The sequence below is a fragment of the Mustelus asterias genome, chromosome 11, assembly GCF_964213995.1.
Source record: "Mustelus asterias chromosome 11, sMusAst1.hap1.1, whole genome shotgun sequence".
Lineage (NCBI taxonomy): Eukaryota > Metazoa > Chordata > Chondrichthyes > Carcharhiniformes > Triakidae > Mustelus > Mustelus asterias.
In genome coordinates, this window is record NC_135811.1 from 18,500,435 (window position 1) to 18,519,774 (window position 19,340).

At 44.1% G+C, this 19,340-nt stretch overlaps 1 protein-coding gene across 6 annotated transcripts in view; it reads right to left on the reverse strand.

Moving 5' to 3' along the window:
* The window catches only part of gpam (glycerol-3-phosphate acyltransferase, mitochondrial), a 76,119-nt gene that overhangs the window by 49,215 nt on the left and 7,564 nt on the right, over positions 1-19,340 (reverse strand). The window contains exon 1 of one of the 6 annotated variants that reach the window (XM_078223220.1): positions 10,936-11,066. The exons of 4 other annotated variants lie outside the window; for them this stretch is intronic. The gene's annotated coding sequence lies outside the window, so the exon portion shown is untranslated. Of the gene's footprint in view, positions 1-6,595; positions 6,695-10,935; positions 11,067-19,340 lie in introns of those variants that run through there. One more of the 6 variants, XM_078223221.1, reaches the window with a different exon arrangement.

Sequence of the window (19,340 nt, forward strand, 5' to 3'; positions counted from 1 at the left end):
TAACAAAGTAAAAGCCTCTGATCAAAAAGGAATGTGGCATTTTCTACTCCTTCAAGGTGTGACCCAAGTTTGAAACTGACTACACATGTTAAAAGGAATCCCAAGGCCTCAGGAAGTACCAGTAGATGAGTACACGGTGGGTTGATATTACACAATCATTTATCTCAAAGCTAGTGATGACGTGCTGTTCCGTCTTATTTACATTGCAGGATAAACTTCACGAAACAAACTACTAAATTTCTCATTTCAACATTTCCATTCATTTGTGGAATGCTTGACCTCAATGTTTTCCTCCTACAGTCTTCAGACAATTAAAGCCGAAGATTAGAATCATCTAATCGCTACTTCCCAATCGCCTCCCTCTCTTTCGCTCAAACCTTGTGCCACAACATGCCTCAGCTGGAGTACTGTGTACGATTTTGGGTACCACACTTAAGGGAGGCTGCCATGACCCTGGAGAGGCTACAGAGGAGATTTACCAGGATGATATCAGGGATGAGAGAATTCAGTTCTGTGGAGGAGCTAAATTGTTTTCAAGTTTAGGGGAGGTCTAATGCAGGATATCAAACCAGAGTTGTTTTGACACATCAAGTAGAGACTATTTCCTCTGGTAAGTGGATCAGTAACTGGAGGTCACAAATTTAAAATAATTAGTAAAAGAACTAGAGGAGAAATTAGATGAAAATTTCTTCATACTGGAAGTTGTGGTAGAATCCTGAGAATCCCTACAGTGCAGGAGACCATGCAGCTCATTGAGTTTGCACCAACTCTCTGAAAGAGTATTTACCCAGGCCCCCCCCCCCCATCCCCATAACTCCAAGCATTTATCATGGCTAACCCCTTAAGCTACACATCTGTGGAAACTAAGGGGAAATTTAACATGGCCATTCCACCTAACCTGCACATCTTTGGACTGCGGGAGGAAACTGGGACACCCGGAGGAAACCCATGCGGACATGGCGAGAACATGCAAACTCCACACAGTCACCCAAGGTCAGAATTGAACTCGGGTCCTTGGCGTTGAGGGGCAGCAGTGCTAACCACCCTCAAGCAATATCAACCAGAATGGGATTCGAACACACGCATGCAAAGAACAATAGATCAGCAAGCTATTGCCTTAACTTCTGTGCCATCTCATCATACACTCGAATGCACTGTACTTAAAGATGGCTGAATTAAATTTTCAGGAACTTTTGAAAGGCACTTGGACATGTAATTTAAAAAGGACTGATTTGGAGGCCTATGTGGAAAAGCTAGGGCATTAAATTGGACAGCTCCATCAAAGAGTTAGCACAGGCATAATGGGCCAAATTGCCTCCTTCGATAAGATTTATGATTCTATGGTCATCGCCTTTCACCTCAATTTATTCTGTATCTTTTTCTCGTCTTCCTTGATGGCTGTGGAGGATTAGTGCAAGCCATCAAGATCACATCACATATGGATGGCACAGTGGTTAGCACTGCTGCCTCACAGCGCCAGGGACCCGGGTTTAATTCCGGCTTGGGTCACTGTCTGTGTGGAGTCTGCACATTCTCCCCATGTCTGTGTGGTGTTTCCTCCGGGTGCTCCGGTTTCCTTCCACATTCCAAAAGACATGCTGGTTAGGTGGCATTGGCAATGGTAAATTCTCCCTCAGTGTATCCGAACAGGAGCCGGAGTGTGGCGACTAGGGGATTTTCACAGTAACTTCACTGCAGTGTTAATGTAAGCCTACTTGTGACAATAATAAACTTTTAAAACTTTAAATCTACAAAAGGGGTAAATGCATCACCATCCTGATGCTGGAAGAGCACCTGAAAACAGCCTCCTCTGTTAAATAGATCAGGCCTCTGTAAGCAACGACACCACCTCACTTGTCGTCATGGAAAGTCGGGGTCAGTTAAAGAATGTGCAGGTGCCCCCCCCCCCGCGCCCCCCCCCCCCCCCCCCCCCCATGAAAACACACCCTCTGGTTAAAAATTTGGATAACTCGTTACTTCTTTGGGTGAAAACACGCACCTTCATTTAAATCTAATTTACTTGGGTAAGCTTGGATTTCAAAGGCTAGTGGTGAACTACACCTAAATTAAATTCTTCTGCCTTTACAATTTTTTCCATTCCCTTTTTGACTAGTGGTTTATTCCGAATCTCACTGTATTCTTTAAAACTATTAGCGATGGTGTCTAAACTGGGCAGCTGTCCCCTCCCTTCTCCCAGTTGCATGACAGCGCTCTTCTCAACTGAAGAGCACAATAAATAAAAAACGTCCAACCATTCTGGTTTTTGACAAAAAAAAGTGAATACAAAATTTGCCCCGGCCGCCCTTGTGTTCCAACCCTGTTTGAAAAAAACGTCATTAAGGCTGAACTCGACACACCAACATAGTGTCACTCACTCCAGATCTGATAAGCATTTGGCATTTTATCATTGCAAGCACATTTCAGTGGCATTTTTCAGCCAAAGCAGACAGTATGCCAAATTGCAAGGAAACAAAAGAAACGCATTGAAATGCTCCTTTCGTAGAGCAGCTTGGGAAAAAAAAATCTGGCTTTCAATCTCCTCGAGGCTGTTCACTTGAACCAACCACCATCATTCCCCCGGGTCTTTCCTAACAAGATAAACTACATGGCCACAATCCCTTGCTCATGGGTAACTGTGTATTACTGCCTTTAAATGCACACAACACTGTTAACAACACAGCTCAATGTATAACTATGTTCCTATAACCATCATACGCGTACACTATATGATTACAGTGCCAAGGTATAGCAGTAAAATACTAACTCAAAAACCTAACTGCCCTGATTTATACAGAGAACACTGACCCAATGGCCTGAGGAGCCACAGAAAGTAAGTGATTAATTTCATTTTTTTCATTTTATTAACCTTTACTTAGAGTACAATGGACAAGTTAACTTGACCGTGCATTATTAAGCTTCACAGGCAGAATAGGAACATTGGAATTAGGAGCCGGAGTAGGCAATTCAGCTCTTCAAGCCCATTCTGCCATTTAACATGATCGCGGCTGATCTTTTCCTGGTCTCAGTTTCCAATTTCCTGCCAGCTCCCCATAGCCCTTTATCCCGTTTTGCATCAGAAAAGCATCTATTTCTTTCTTGAATCTGTTGATTGGTTCTGTCTCCACTGCACTCTGGGGCTGTGAATTTCACAGATTCACAACCCTCAGAATAGTTTCTCCTCTCAGTTTTGGACCTATCTCCTCTCTCTCTGTATTTATTAGCTCCTAGATTGTCCCACAATTGGGAATATGTGTTCAACGTCCACCTTATCCTTTAGCATTTTATATACCTCTATCAGATCCTCCTTCATTGAAGTTACAGAGGGACATAGATAGGATGCAAGACTGAGCGGAGAAGTGGCAGATGGACTTCAACCCAGATAAATGCGTAGTGGTCCATTTTGGCAGGTCAAATGGGATGAAGGAGTACAATATAAAGGGAAAGACTCTTAGTACGGTAGAGGATCAGAAGGACCTTGGGGTCCGGGTCCATAGGACTCTAAAATCGGCCCCGCAGGTGGAGGAGGTGGTTAAGAAGGCGTATGGTGTGCTGGCCTTTATCAATCGAGGGATTGAGTTTAGGAGTCCGGGGATAATGATGCAGCTATATAAGACCCTCGTCAGACCCCACTTGGAGTACTGTGCTCAGTTCTGGTCGCCTCATTACAGGAAGGATGTGGAAAGGATTGAAAGGGTGCAGAGGAGATTTACAAGGATGTTGCCTGGATTGAGTGGCATGCCTTATGAGGATAGGCTGAGGGAGCTCGGTCTTTTCTCCTTGGAGAGACATAGGTTGAGAGGAGACCTAATAGAGGTGTATAAGATGTTGAGAGGCATAGATCGGGTGGACGCTCAGAGGCTTTTTCCCAGGGTGGAAATGGCTGCTACGAGAGGACACAGGTTTAAGGTGCTGGGGGGTAGGTACAGGGGAAATGTTAGGGGGAAGTTTTTCACACAGAGGGTGGTGGGCGAGTGGAATCGGCTGCCTTCAGTGGTGGTGGAGGCAAACTCAATAGGGTCTTTTAAGAGACTCCTGGATGAGTACATGGGACTTAATAGGATGGAGGGTTATAGGTAGGCCTAAAAGGTAGGGATATGTTCGGCACAACTTGTGGGGCCGAAGGGCCTGTTTTGTGCTCTAGTTTTCTATGTTTCTATGTTTCATTCTTCTGAACTCCTGCGAGTACAAGCCCAAGCTATTCAACCACTCCTCATACGACAGCCCTTTCATCCCTAGAACCAATCTGAACTTCTTTGAACTGCCTCCAATGCCACCACATCTTCTTCAAGTAAGGAGAGCAAAACTGGAACACAATACTCCAGGTGTGGTCTCACCAACACCTTAGACAATTGAATAATCCATTGGATGCTGGGGGTGCTGTACTTGACATAAAAATTGCATCAAATAGTAATATATACCACAGTAACAGTAGATGGTCAAATCCAAGACTTTAGTGAAAGCGTTAGTTATTGTACAGAATAGATTAATAACAAAGACAAGGGAAGAAGCAGTCAGAAAAGAGGAAGTTCAATCTTCAATATTTCGAACAGCATATTCTAACTGCAAACAAATCATTGGAATAAAGCTGTTCCTGACATTTGAGAAGTTTTCTTTCTGTTATTTAAGGTCTTATTTTAGCATTTTTGCGTGAGTGGAAAGATTTATATATATTTTTAAATAAACAGCTAATGCAGGGAGCCTGGAGTTCCTTGTTCTGACAGCATGTAATTAATCTGCACCACCATCACCACAAAAACACTGATGGGAGTTTCCCTTGATTCAATTGGAAGCAATCAGAGTCAGAAGGTTGTGGGTTCTGAAGTCCTATTTTGGCACGTGGACACATAGGCCGGAGTTTTACCGCCATGCCCGCACTGGGAATTGTGGCGGGCGCGACTCACAGAACGGAATTCCCCGTTGGCCTCAGGCGGGATTTTACGAGCCTCACTCAAGCGAGGTCGTAAAATACCGGCCATAATCTAGAAATGGCTGCATGGCCTGAGGTTAAACCAAGGTCACATTGGCCGGTTCCATTGGCTCATTTATTTATTAGTGTCACAAGGAGGCTTACATTAACACTGCAATGGAGCTACTGTGAAAATCTCTCAGTCGCCACACTCTGGTGCCTGTTCGGGTACACTGAGGGAAAATTTACCATGGCCAATGCACCTAACCAGCACATCTTTCAGACGGTGGGAGGAAACCGGATGAGGAAACCCATGCAGGCATGGGGAGAATGTGCAGGCTCAGGCGAATGCTTAGAATCCGAAGGCACAATGCAAAATGTAGGGCGTTCTTCCAGCCTCTCCAACGAATGCTATGAAAAATAGATTAAATAGTTAATTACCTTTTATTTCTGGGGCCTTACGTGCAAAAATGTCTGCCATATTTGCCTGTTTAACTACAGACACTGCAATTCAAATTAATGAGCATAGAACATAGAACAGTACAGCACAGAACAGGCCCTTCGGCCCACAATGTTGTGCCGAGCTTTATCTGAAACCAAGATCAAGCTATCCCACTCCCTATCATCCTGGTGTGCTCCATCTGCCTATCCAATAACCGCTTAAATGTTCCTAAAGTGTCTGACTCCACTATCACTGCAGGCAGTCCATTCCACACCCCAACCACTCTCTGCGTAAAGAACCTACCTCTGACATCCTTCCTGTATCTCCCACCACGAACCCAATAGTTATGCCCCCTTGTAATAGCTCCATCCACCCGAGGAAATAGTCTTTGAACGTTCACTCTATCTATCCCCTTCATCATTTTATAAACCTCTATTAAGTCTCCCCTCAGCCTCCTCCGCTCCAGAGAGAACAGCCCTCGCTCCCTCAACCTTTCCTCATAAGACCTACCCTCCAAACCAGGCAGCATCCTGGTAAATCTCCTCTGCACTCTTTCCAGCGCTTCCACATCCTTCTTATAGTGAGGTGACCAGAACTGCACACAATATTCCAAATGTGGTCTCACCAAGGTCCTGTACAGTTGCAGCATAACCCCACGGCTCTTAAACTCCAACCCCCTGTTAATAAAAGCTAACGCACTATAGGCCTTCTTCACAGCTCTATCCACTTGAGTGGCAACCTTTAGAGAGTTCTATGAAATCAATTAGTAATGTTTCTGAGGCCCGTGATAAAGTACTATATAAATATTTCTTTGGACTTCGATTACAGCACACTATAAGAGTGAACGATGGTCGCTTCTTCGCAATCAGTTTGAAAGACTGCACTAAGTTTCACACAAATGTAACTTGGCATCTAAATGCATTTTTACACATGCATGCACATGGGACATCTATTAAACTTCGAGGAATATTTATGGCAATTATATTGAAATGTGGTCATTTACTTGGATCAGTTATAGAATATTCTTGTTAATTACAGCGATGAATTGTGATACTTGCAATGGAAGTAAATAATTAAATACATCCTGAATATAACTGCTTGTGAGAATGGGAAAAGCAGTGCCTTAAATAATACAAACCTAAACATAGATGACCACGAATGCTCTTAATATGAATGGCCGGGTTTATTTTCCAGCAGGACAGCGCACAGACAAGCATTTGGCAGGCTTAATTTCACACTTCACTTACCTTATAGTGCCAGGGAGATTATTTTTAAATTGCTCACGTTATTCCATTGTTGGACTGCGTTGTGTTTGTTGGAACTGGTCTACAGACACTCCTGCAGCACTGCGAGGATGTAAAATTGGTCACTGACCTCATTCAATCAGACCCCACTTAGCCCTGTGATCTCAGCTCCAATATAACTGCACCTCTCATTCTCTGCAACTCAACCGGTAATCGGTAAATTGATAAGAGCCGAAGGGTCCTGAGGCTCAAATCATGATTAGTGTAAAATAAGAGATGTGTAAATAAAGTCAGCCTTTTGAAAAATAAATCCCTGTTTTTCTCTGTAACAAGAAGTTGTCTTCATTTGCATTGCATTTCATTGTAGAAATATCTTCAAACTCTTCACATACAATGAAAGTAACTTGCATTTATAAAACACCTAACACAACCACAGCACATGCCAAAGTGCTTCACAGCAAATTAGGCACTTCTGAAGTATAGTCATCGATGGAATGTGGGAAATGTGGCAGCCAATTTGCGCACAGCAAGCTCTCACAAACAGCAGTCTGACAATGACCAGATAATCTTTTTGATTTGTAACATTAATTGAGGGATAAATTTTTTTTTATACTTTTCCAATTCAATCAAATCAAATCCAATTCAGAGTCTCAACAAGTTGAGACATTTCAGATCCAGGCTGACAAGACAGGGCGAGCGACCAAACCACCCTGTCCTGGGCCTGATCTACATGAGCCAAGCTGATTGGAGATGGGAGAGGTTCCTCCTCCAAGACTTGAGCTCATTTGCATCTTAGCCAAAAGGCTGAGATGCCGCTTTAAAAAATTGCTTCATATAAAACATATGAAGCTTCAGTGTAACCCAATGACCTCAACCAAGCGCGGCCGACCATACTACACTTGACCTTAGCCAAAAGGCCGAAATTGAGGGATAAATATTGGCCAGGCCACTGGGCGTAACTTCCCTGGTCTTCTTCAAAGTGGTGCTAGCGGATCTTTTACATGTAACTTAAGAGGGCTGACATGCATCACTGACAGCGCGTTGAAGCGTCAGCCTTAATTCTTGTGCTCAATTACAAAAGCGGGACATGAACAAAAACGCTGCCACCTGAGCCATGGCGGGCACAGTATTTTATTTACACTTTACATCTACTTTATTTACTGAATTACTTTGAAGTGCAGGTATTATGTGGGGAATCACATTTGGACACATCAAACTCCCACAACAATAAAGAGGCGAATGACTGGTTTAACCAGCCTCTGTGGTGTTCATTAAAGACTGAGTGCCTGTCAGGACATGGGGTGCATCCCCAGCTGCTCTTTGAATATCGCAAGGACTAAAACAGGCACACGTGGCATCGGTTTTAATATCTCATACAAAGGATGACAGAAATACAAAATTTACAGGCTCAGCAGGTACATGCACATACTGGTTTGGCACTGCACTCCAATATCCATCCCAGGTCTGTACTCTGTTAACTGATTTCAGCCGGGGCAGCAGTGGTGACTGTGTACGACAAGGGAGATTAAATAACACACCTCAGGGCTCCTCTCCCTGCTAAATTGAGAGTCATGCTGCAAGGTGCGCAAGGAAAGCTTGGGCTCAGCTGTTAATCCCCCAGCATTTACAAATCCAGATTTATGCTCAAAATACAGCCACTTGAGCCAATAAGTACCAGAGATGGCCATGCAATGCACTGCAGCATAAATTAGTACTTTCAAGATAGTTCCTTGGGAATCAAGTAGATAAGGTTGTTAAGAAGGCATATGGTGTCTTGGCGTTCATTGGTAGGGGGATTGAATTTAGGAGTCGTAGCGTTATGTTGCAACTGTACACAACTCTGGTGCGGCCGCACTTGGAGTACTGTGTGCAGTTCTGGTCCCCACATTACAGGAAGGATGTGGAGGCTTTGGAGAGGGTGCAGAGGAGGTTTACCAGGATGTTGCCTGGTATGGAGGGGAGATCCTATGAGGAGAGGCTGAGGGATTTGGGATTGTTTTCGCTGGAAAGGCGGCGGCTAAGAGGGGATCTTATTGAAACATATAAGATGATTAGAGGTTTAGATAGGGTGGATAGTGATAGCCTTTTTCCTCTGATGGAGAAATCCAGCACGAGGGGGCATGGCTTTAAATTGAGGGGGGGTAGTTATAGAACCGATGTCAGGGGTAGGTTCTTTACCCAGAGGGTGGTGAGGGATTGGAATGCCCTGCCAGCATCAGTTGTAAATGCGCCTAGTTTGGGGGCGTTTAAGAGATCCGTAGATAGGTTCATGGACGAAAAGAAATTGGTTTAGGTTGGAGGGTCACAGTTTTTTTTTAACTGGTCGGTGCAACATCGTGGGCCGAAGGGCCTGTTCTGCGCTGTAATGTTCTATGTTCTATGTTCCTCACAATTAGCACAGCAATATCCTATGCGCAGGAGTGAAGAACGCACAACAAAAGCATGAAGTGGCAGTAATCTTTCTAGGGCTGTCAATTGGCGTCAACAAGCTTTGCAGTGAAGCCATACTTTGCACAAGATGTTAGAATTAAGAGTGATACAGCATAGAAGGAAACCATTCGGCCCATTGCGCCTGTGTCAGGTCGTTGGAAGAGCTCATCAGTGTGGTCCCACTCCCCTGCCATTTCCCCATTGCCCTGTAATTGTTTTTCCCTTTCAAGTATTTATCCGATTATTTTTGGAAACTTACCACCGAATTTGCTTACACCAATCCTACAACCCACACATCCCAGATCACGGAAGCTCACTGTGTAAAAACAATCTGCTCATGTTGCCTCTGGCTCTTTGGCCAATTACTGCTCTTCACTTTCTTCCTGCGCTCCCGCAACTGATTGCAGACCTCAACCCTATTCTTTTCTACATCATTGGTTCCCCTGTGGATCCTATCCTCGCTGTTCTCCTGTTTCACCCACCTCAAAATCCTTCGCGCCCTCTCAATAACAACCTTCACTCTGGCACCTAGAACCCAACACACCGTGCAGGATTCAAGTTGGTGGGTGCAGAAATACTTACCTATCCCCTGACTATCAAATCCCCCAGGACTGCTCTATTTTGACAGTTTTCCGAGCTCCCCAGTCATTTTCCCCTTGGTGCCACAGAGGTGCTCTAGATAGTACTTCCCTAAGGTGCTGTCATTCTAACTGACAGTGTGGAAACTGGTTTGGAATGCCACACCTTCAAGAGAACTCCTACTCTGTCTGCCTTTTCCTACCCTGCCAGATCACCACCCACTTACTTTTCTCAAACTCGCTGTGACTGTGGTGTGGTTAACTTCTGGAATGTGCACTTAAGAGGAAATTCTCAGCCTCCCACGTGTCCTGCAGCCACTCAAACTCAGGAATCGTGAGCTCAAGCTTAAGTCCCTCTCTTTATATCTGGTAATCCGAGACACAGGAAGTCTTGCAGCACGGTGGGTAGCATCCCTGCCCCTGAGCCGGAGGTTCCATGTTCAAGTCCAGGATTTGATGGCCAAGGAAGGTGCGTCAATAATGCAACCAAACAGGTTGAATATTAACTTGTAAATCCTTCCAACACACATCAACGGTAAGAGCTTGAGAGATTCCTGGTCAGCCATGTGATGGAAAGTGGAGCCCTTACCACCAGGTGCACATAAAGTATATGTTGCCACAGCAACTCGGGCTCCTTGTGGGGCAGTTGTCTGGACAGCTGGTGTGGATCAGACTGGTGCCAACAGCACAGGGGTTCGATCCCCATTCTGGCTGGGCTGGATTCGGGACCTGCCTCTTTGCTCTACCTATGGCAGTCATGGCACCATGATGGGACCCTCCTTTGGGCAGAGAACAAGAAACAAAAAGGTCCAAGACACACAAAACATCCTAGAGTTCCCACATAGTGCAGGAATTGCAGGCAACAAGTCACTGCTGGCCATCATTTTGCTCAACAGTTTACAGAATCCCTATAGTGCAGAAGGCGGCCATTCGGCCCAGCGAGTCTACACCGACTCTCCGACACAGCATTTTAAGCAGGCCCATCTCCTGCCCTATCCTCATAACCCCACACATTTATCCCACTAATCCACCTAGCCTCCACATCTTTGGACACTAAGGGATAATTTAGCATGGCCAATCCACAGCTTTGGACTGTGAGAGGAAACCGGAGCACCCAGAGGAAACCCATGCAGACATGGGGAGAACGTGCAAACTCCACACAGACAGACAGCCAAGGCTGGAATCGAACCTGGTTCCCAGGTGCTGTGAGACAGCAGTACTAACCACTGTTACTGTGCTGCCGTATCCACATAACACAACATGCATGTTTTAAAGTTTAGTATGCCCTTAGCTCTATTTATTTCAGTCTGATGTCACACTTTCAGTACTACTTACCAGTGAATTACGACTGTCACTAAACTCCTGTTTAGCAGATAATCCTGACTGTGTTGTTCAGCCAAAATAGACAGCAAACTGGGAAGGTAGCTTCAACTGTAAGTTACCTGACATGAAATGACATCTGTCCCTGACTCTTTGACCAGCTCTCAGTACAGCAATCATTATTTCAACACAGTTGGCACATTTTCAAAGTTTTCTGTCCAGAAAAGTTTTTTGGAAAGTCGTATGTTCAGTGACAAGAGCCTACCCCACCTGCCTCAAGTTGACATCTGACTGGCTGACAGTGATGGCATGATTTATAGTGTGACAGGAACCGACAATTCATGGTCAATTTCATCACTGACATCTTCCTTTTCTTATCATTTTTACATTGATCGATTCTTCCTGTCTGGTTTCCATTGCCTCTCAACATCTCAGCCCATTAATTCCAAAGTTCTCATCCCTCGTGTTCCATGGTCACAGTCTAACTTCCTTCTACATTCTCCGTCAGCCCACCATCACACGTGTGTTCCCCCACCCAGTTATTCCGAGTCTGGGTTACCATATATCCTCCTCGTTCTCCATTAGTGGCAAAGTCTTCAGCCATCACGTGCCTGCATTTTGGAATTCTCTTCAGAATTCCCTTGCTTTGCTGCACCTTCAAACACACACACACCAACACCCACCCCCCCCTCCCCCCGCCCCACCCCAGAGCCTCCCCCCTTCCCAATTCTGACCCTGCGTCCACTCCACCATTTTGGGAAACGTCCTGAGATGTTCTTTTACATTGAGTGACAGTGTTTATTACTAGTGTTAATTAATTTCATGTCTTTACATGTCCCACTGTCCTTATCAATGTTCTATACAAGGTTACAGAACGATTGGGGCCAAAAGGGAGAACTTAATGCTCCTGAAGTATCAAAGAGAGCACCGCAGACTTGCCTCCGGGTAGAAATTGGAGCTTTCACAAAGTTCAGCAGAGTCAGACATTCTTGAGCAAAATAAATTGTCAAATCATGCATCAGGGTTCTGATAACACGAGTCTTTATATGTTAGAATTATGAGCTCTTTGTATATTTTAAGTACTTCAGCTTCAGGAAGAGCGCTGGCTGAAGGGGTAAACTACAGTAACCTCTTGCTGGTATTTTGAAATGAACTGCACCAACCCTTGCCGACCGAGTTACCATTGGCTCTTTCTCCCGCCCAGCTTACCCGGCCCACAAATGACTTGGCTTATCACCAAACACAACTTTCAGAAGTCCAATATACTTCCAGGTAATCATTAAAAATGTAACTGTAAAGAGATCTGGTTAAACTGAGCAAACCGCGACATTACTTTATCCCGTACCATTTTGTTTTACTTCACGTTACCAGAATGTGAACACTTTATAAAGTCAGTTCACAAGAATTAACTGGACTGCTTTGATTTTTTGGAACCAGTGCTGATTATGAAAAGCAGGTCATTATGATATACAAACATTTTATAAACTAGGTCAATTGAACTTCTGAATGACTTGGCAATAGCAGAAGGTAGGTGGAAGCAGATTCAATACTAACTTTCAAAATGGAATTGAATATACATTTGAATAACTAAGTTTCGCAGTGCATTGGGGAAAGAACAGGACACTAATCGAAAGCCCTTTCTAAATGCTAATGCAGACAAAATGGGCTGTAAGATTCTATGATTCTACAGCTGATCATACATCAAAAGTGCACAGTGCACACTGTAAGCAAGGACAAAACTACACACAAACCTTCTTTTGCCAGGTCCCTTTTAGTATAATTTATGGTCCGCTTCAACTAAAAGATCAGCTATTTGAATTGGAAGATGGTGATTTTGTTTAATATAAACTCAATCACCAAGGTAACCTACTCTGTGAAAGGGCAGATGTTACTGTAAATATTTTAATAATATCGTAGCAGCCCAAAGGAATTTAATGTCTATATTCCAGCCACAATCAGAGAAAGGATAAATTGATCTCTCTCAATGCATTATAATGATATATCACTTGAGATAACTACCAATTTTGCTCAGTATCTTCTGAAAAATTCAATTTCGAAAACCATTACTGCATTTGACAAACTATGAAGATGATGAGACTAAATAAATTGAAGCTTTAACTTAATCCTTCCCTCCTCCTGCATAGCAGACAATTAAGGCTTGCAAGTCAATTTTGAAATAAAAAACTCGGTGAAACAAATCTTTATCACACTTTAATTAGGACACAGACAAACAGCCTATTTGTGATGGAATAAAGTGCTAATTATTGGCACTGAGGAAAAAGATGGAAAAACACCAATGAGTGAAAGTCAAGGGCAAAAATAGCGTAGGGAGATTGGAAAGGCAATACAGCCCAACTGAGTTCATCCAGAAATCACGAATCCAAATGTTTGCAAGGTTTCAGCCTCTGCTATTTTACCCAAATAGCAACAACTCGCACTTGTATTGCATCTCTACTGTAGTAAAACAACCCAAGACTGGTAGCAAGAGCCATAGAAAAAAAACATTTTGTCACTAAGCCTTGGTCAGCATGAGGTGAGCTTTGAGGAGTGTTTTACGTAAGAAAGGGTGGTAGAGAGGCAGAGAAGGAAATCCAAAGCTTCACGTTTACCCGTGTCTAGAATCAGAGAAGCACAGAGATCTCGATCTCAAAAGCTTGTAAGGCTAAAGGAGGTTACATAGACAGAGAGGAGTGGGGCCATGAAGAGATACAAAGGCCAAGTTGATGATATGAAAATTGAGTAACTGAGACAATAAATACTAATAATTATTTGTAAAGAAATTCCAGACTTTAAATCTCAAACTTCTTTATTAGTCAAAACCTGTGTCAAACTCCCAGGGGTTTAATTTGAGGCTGCACTTTACTGCCTTAAATTATTCCACATTCCCTTCTTTCATGGGTGAAAATGCCCAATTTCCTTCACTCCTTCCTTATAGCTCAGCCCTGAACTAAGTAAGTCAGCCTCCTCTATTATCATGTTCTTAGTTTGAAGTTTCCTTTTTATCTTGTTGAGCAGAACAAGACAAAGCTAGCACAATATGTTCCAACCATGACTGCCTCTGATTCAAACTTCACCAAGCTGGCTATTTGGTGTAATATTCTATTTGTTTTCAGTTTAATTTGGAGTTGACACATACACATGTAATCTGGGTTTCATGTTTTTTGGGTGAAGACGACAAAATATGATAACACCTCCCAGCCACGCCCCACATTTCCTTCTCCACCCACTGACTTTAATATCTATTTGAAAAGTATTCCTTCTAATTTTCCACTGGTCACCTCCCAGCCTCTATGTTCTGCGGAGTACTTGTTGGTTAATGTATTCACAAAATCCGTTAGCTAATGTATGAACAAAATCCTTTAATTGTTATGAAAGTGCGACAAGACAAATACTCAACTCAGGAAATGACACAACCAAATTCCACCAGGAGTAAAGACGAAAGATAGAATTTGATAGAATAAATAGAATCTCAATTTCATAACCCCTCCTGTTTTAATTGATCCCCAGACAGTACAAGGTGAAGCTGATATGTAGGTTTTCTGGTTTTCTTCTGAATGTTTCATAGAATCCTACAGTGCAGAAAGAGGCCATTTGGCCCATCGAGTCTGCACCAACCACAATCCCACCCTGGCCCTACCCCCATATCCCTACATATTTACCCACTAACCCCTCTAGCCTATGCATCCCGGGACACTAAGGGGCAATTTAGAATGGCCAATCAACCTAGCCCGCACATCTTTGGACTGTGGGAGGAAACCGGAGCACCCGGAGGAAACCCACGCAGACACGGGGAGAATGTGCAAACTCCACACAGACAGCGACCCGAGCCGGGATTCGAACCCAGGTCCCTGGAGCTGTGAAGCAGCAGTGCTAACCACTGTGCTACCGTGCCTCCCCTTCAACCGTGCCGTTTGAAGGGGAGGCAAAAGTTGAAGCGACAATGAATGGATTCGGTACTAGCAAATAATTAGTTAAAAGTAACTCAAAAAGTGCTCGAATCTGGTCATTTTACATATGATGGTTTATCAATGTCCACCATGTATGGCACACTTTAGAAACAGCTGCTGACTAATCTGTGTCCTAGCCCAGCTGCCTGCCACCGTGACCACATTTTTGGAAGTAAAACCTTCCTACCGTCTTTCAAGTGAAATCTCCAGGGGGGGGGGGGGGGGGGGGGATGCGGAAGAGTGCCAACAGGCGACCAGCATTACAATGGTAGTTATTATACACCACGCTATGCAGACATTGGAGGGACATGCGTGCTAACAAATCTGACTCCCTTACTGTGACAAAAACAAGAGCTGAAGACCATAAAACAGCAGGTGTAGCAATGTAGACACAACGAACTGCCGCCCAGCATTGCTCTCCTGTGCTCCAAACTACAGGAGAGCCAAAAGGAAAAGTGCCTGTAAGCTCACTTATGGGGTTAAGGGCCTTGATGGGATTGTCGTCGGTGCAGGCTCGATGGGCCAAATGGCCCCCTTCTGTACTGTAGGGATTCTATGATATTCTATGATTCTCACATCTTTCAGCTCCTCAGCATAGTGGGCTGACACACCAGCTCAGCCCTGCATATTTAATACGTAATGTCACAGGCCCGTAGGCAGCGACCCTGCCCCATTACTCAGGAATAGTGCTGGGAACAGCTGGACGAGCACAGCCATAATTCCCATTTCAAACGATGGTACTGTGCAACTCAGCTTGAATTTACTTCTGAATTACTGCAAACATGTCAGCATCTGGGAAACTATGACGGATAACGCAGGATAATTAGAAAAAGAAATGTGCGCACACTGTGGCTGAAGTCTTAAACATCTGAATCAAGCCAATGATTGGCTGACTGCCTCACTGATCATAGAATCATACAGTGCAGAATGAGGCCATTCAGCCCATTGAGTTCGCACCGAGCACAATCCCATCCAGGCCCTATCCCCATAACCCCATGCATTTACCCTAGCTCGTCCCCCGACACTAAGGGGCAATTTAGCACGGCCAATCAACCTAACCTGCACATCTTTGGACTGTGGGAGGAAACCAGAGAACCCAGAGGAAACCCATGCAGACACGGGGAGAATGTGCAAACGCCACACAGACAGTGACCGAAGCCAGGAATAGAACCCGGGTCCCTGGCGCTGTGAAGTAGCAGTGCTAACCATTGTCCCACTGTGCTGCCCCTGCAGCATCACAATTTCTCAGTATAACTGAGTTTGGACAATGAATCAGGATGTATTTTAGGTTTGCCTGTGTTCCCAGTGCATCTCATCACTCTCAGTAGAACAATGCACACCGTTGGGACCCATATAGCATGAAGACTCGTTTCAGCATTTATCCACCCCCAATGACTCAGTTGGTAATGCATCATTTTGTCTCTAAACTGTTTCCAATCCCACATCCTTCTCATCACCAAAACTGCTAATTTCCACATCTGCAACAATGTCTTGCCTCAGCGCTTGTGTCGGCTTTTCCCACCTCCAGATTCAATTATCGTTGCTGGCCTTGTCTGTATTCTACCAATTCCAGCCATCCTGCGCTGAATTTAAAACTCTCATCTTCAAATCCCTCTTTCAAAATTGTTCCGCCTACCTTTGCTATACAAAAGCAAGTGATTGCACTGTTAAACATGGCACTCTGATCACAGTTTCGCTGTTGGCTCCTGATTCACGCTCAGTGTGTTGATTTGAGACTGCAGCTCAGGCGCTGAACTTGACTTCAGCTCTCTGGCTAAAGAGGGGGCACATACAGCCAGAGGCACCTCCTGCTCCTGATCCCAATCTGATGCTGGATCATAAGTGTTTAAGGATGCGAGCTGAGGGCAGGATTGAGTTTGGCTGTGATGCCACTGGCAATTGAATAGCCTCACTCTCTGTGGCCATGCACAAAGAATGGCCAATTGGGTACAATGGCGGAGGCCAGCTGCCACCCTCCAGCACGATTCAGCGCCTGCACGCAAAGGAAGCTGAAAAGCATTTTCTTAAACCATGAATTACACGCAAATAAATCATTTTATCTCCAAAGATTAAGACCATTTTGCTGCTTCTCAGTGACTGCAACATGAGCAGTAGACAGTGCAGCTCACTGTCCTCTATGTAGCGTTTAAGCTTCTTTTGCTGACCAGGTAGTTCACTGAAGGAGTTTGCTGCAGACCACTGCAGGCTCTTGACTTTGCTGAATGGACAGAGGCAGTACTAGCTTGTACAATGTCACCGGGGGACAGGATGTTCAGCACAGAATTATGCACGAATGTAAAACCTAACACAGACAAATCATAATTTTTCACAATGGGCAAACTACAATTAACAGTTATACTTCAAATCTAGATTAATTTGATATGGTCACTGTCTCACTATTTTCTCATTTTTAAACCTTCTCAGCAGATGTCATTTGGTCTTGCTGAGGTCCAGTTTGAAGGAAACCGGAGACCTATGTTTTCCTCAAATGTGTTATCATTTATTAACCAAGATACTGAGCATCAGTAGGCTGTTCAACGGTGGAGCTAATCTCAACTGAGCCACATCCCATCCTTGTCAGCGCCAGGAAGAAAATGTAATTGTAATACAGGGACAGTTGGGAGTGGGAAACATTCACATTCCCCATGTAGATGTACTCTGTATCCCCTCCCACCACATTGGTTGAGACGTCCTCATCCGCCGATCAGATTGAACCAGGGACTTTCCTGATCCGGGACAATCCATGTTGGCAGGCATGCACTCACTGAACCATCTGGGGAATTCAAAGAGACCACTTCTGGAGGAAGAGCTCACGATGAGCCCTGCAACAACTGTACTCTAAGTACTTGTGTGGAAATGGCAGTCTCATGAATGATTTTACGATATCCAGCCTCCCAATCAATGCTGACAACTTCAAGGCATACTAAAAAAAAAATCAGCCCCAGATCTACATTTTAGACCATCAAAACTATAGCGATTTGATCCGTCATTCAATTATTGAATTCTGATTACTCAATATCTCTATTCAATGATGCTTGATGCATCAGAAAGAAGTGGATCTTTAAATTGCCAAACCTTCTAGCTCTTTATCAGGGCAACAGTGATTAAGAAAGTATGCATAACTTATTCTGGAGGTGAAGAACCAAGGCCAACCAAGCACCTGGCTGGTCTAGGTTAACTGGCCACAAGCTCACTTCACCAGGTTCCCTGAAGACATAACGCTATTTATACTTCATTTATTAATATGTGCCGATAACTGGCATTGGCGCACAAAACAAAGCTCATATTGTCAGTTCAAACAATATCAGGTTTATTCAATATACCAGGGACATTCAGTAACATTTAACTGAAGGTCACAACCATGAAGACTGACTTGACTAGAACCACTTTCACACATCTAGACCCAATTCATCATATACATATTCCAAACTAGGAACTTGGAACGTAGGCTGCTATAGATACGTAATCCAGCAAACTTACAGAAGGGTATGAGAGAGAGGAAAGGAAAGTATAATTATTTTACAAACAATACAGCAGTGTTAAATCACAACTTCTATTTGAAGTTCCTTCTTCTGTGACTATCTAACCCACATGCAGCAGAATGAAACCTGGAATCTCCCCGGTTTGAACGACTCAAACAATCGCTTCCTCTACCTCCTGGTCTTTATGGAGCTTACTACCAAAACTTATCGCTTCTAACTCAGTGAGGGGAACTCCTTACTGAAAAATAAAAATTTTAGTTTAGGATGAGAACAAAGTTTGAGCTATCAAGCCCACCCATCCCAAGTGACCGTGTGTAAATGTGAACCTCATGGTCCTGCCTGCTGCCCATTTGACCCCCTTCAGTTGTGGACTTTGGCCATCTTTACAACTTCACGGAATCCTGGGTCTCCATTCGCAGCCTCTCTGGCTCGAAGATGCTGACCATGCTGCGATTTGGTGCTGCTTTTATTTGCTACTCAGGGACACGGACATCACTGGCTGGTCAGCATTTACTGCCCATCCCGAGTAGGGGAATTTCACAGTAACTTCATTGCAGTGTGAATATAAGCCTTACTTGTGACGAATAAATAAACTTTACTTAATTGCCCTTGGAGGACAGTTGAGAATCAACCACATTGCTATGGCTCTGGAGTCACCTGTAGGCCAGACCGGGTAAGGACGGCAGATTTCCTTCCCTAAAGGACATCAATGAACCAGATGGGTTTTTCCAACAATCGACAATGGTCGCATGGTTATCAGTCGATTCTTAATTCCAGATATTTTTTATTGAATTCAAATTCCACCATCTGCCGTAGTGGGATTCAAACCCGGGTCCTCAGAACAGTAGCTGAGTTTCTGGATTAATAGTCTAGCGATAATACCACTCGGCCACTGCCTCCATCTCCTCCAACATTGGAGGCAGAGGAAATGCTATTAGGAAGCTGGTTTATGACGTATTTAGAATGCTTGATAATACTCTCTCCGTAACTT